Source organism: Belonocnema kinseyi, chromosome 3 (genome assembly GCF_010883055.1).
Source record: "Belonocnema kinseyi isolate 2016_QV_RU_SX_M_011 chromosome 3, B_treatae_v1, whole genome shotgun sequence".
NCBI classification, from domain to species: Eukaryota; Metazoa; Arthropoda; class Insecta; order Hymenoptera; family Cynipidae; genus Belonocnema; species Belonocnema kinseyi.
In genome coordinates this window covers 82,066,512-82,067,879 of record NC_046659.1, presented here as the reverse complement: position 1 = coordinate 82,067,879, position 1,368 = coordinate 82,066,512, and positions in this window count along the sequence as shown.

The following is a 1,368-nucleotide window of genomic DNA, read 5'->3' as shown; positions in this document are numbered from 1 at the left end:
AATATTGTTTACTCATTAATAAAGATTAGCTTTTATGACTCCGTCTCAAAACTGAGACATGCTCGAGTCGAACTTTTCGACTTCAGCATGTCTTGATTGGGGGGAATTTAAGTCAAACTCAAGTCGAAGCATTTTTATCGGATAAGCAAGGGGAGCATATTCCAGGCAAATATATTAAACATTCTTCAATATCCTTTTGTCGGATTCGGATTACCGGTATTTTATTTTCAGTTGACGGCAAGTTAATAAATGAACTTTATCCGATTTTCTGATGTCATTATCAAGTACAACTATTGACAGTTACCAGTTATCTAATATAAAATTAACCCATAAAGACAATTTTCAGACATTCGGTGCCAATAATTTCGTTTGAGAACTATTTATGTTCGACATAAATAAATTGGTTGTACGGTTTCTAGATGACTGAAAGTATTTGCGGACGGGAAAAGAGAAACTAATTTTCTTTCATCGTCTCGGCGGACTCAATTTTGTCAATTTCGAGTTATTTTAAAGAGTTCAATTGAGAGAATCCTTTGAAGAGCGCTGCCCTTCGGATACTAGTGAACTGTTCAAGCGGATGGTTTAATTTTGATCATGTGGGAGTAAAGACTAAAGAAATTGAGTTGAAACGAATAAAGAAGCTTTCTGTCCAGCTTCCGAATTTAGGTAACATTTTTCAAAAGTTTTTTTTTACTCTTTGTTCCTTAGGTAAGAGATTCACGACATTCATTTGAAAAAAACTCTTTGTCTTTCTTAATACGGACTTGAATTTGTAATGACAGATTTGAGCTAATAAAAAAAAAATTAGACAAAGTAAGTCCCACGCGCTTACAAACAATGGCTTCGTTGTCTATTAAAACGTTACTTGAGTCGTAAGAACCTCCCCCTCTCAAATTGCCCTTCTCTGGTTTTACTTTCCCCTACTTCCCCCCATGTCTCCTTTCTTTCCCCCCTCCTCGCTTTCCCAGATAATAATCAATTCCCGTCGTTTCATTACCCAGTAGGTCGGAGTGCAAATGATCAAATTAGTCGAATCGTTTGAGCTGAGCGAAAGTATTTGTGGGTTGGCATCCGAAAATAGTAAAAAAATCAATTTTTAAATCGGTTAATATCTTCTGTTACCTTTTTTGATTTTAAAATTGAAATCTTTGAAAATTCAAAAAAATCTCCCTATTGCTTCGAAAATTATCTCAAATTTTGTTGATGTACACTTTTTGTCAGTAAATAAACATGCAAAAATTTTTATTGAAAAAAAAAATTGTTTGCTGAATTTAGAATTTTTCGAAAATGACCAAAAACGTTCAAAAATGGTCAATTTTACGTTTTTTATATATATTTTTTTATATTATATTATATTATATATTATAT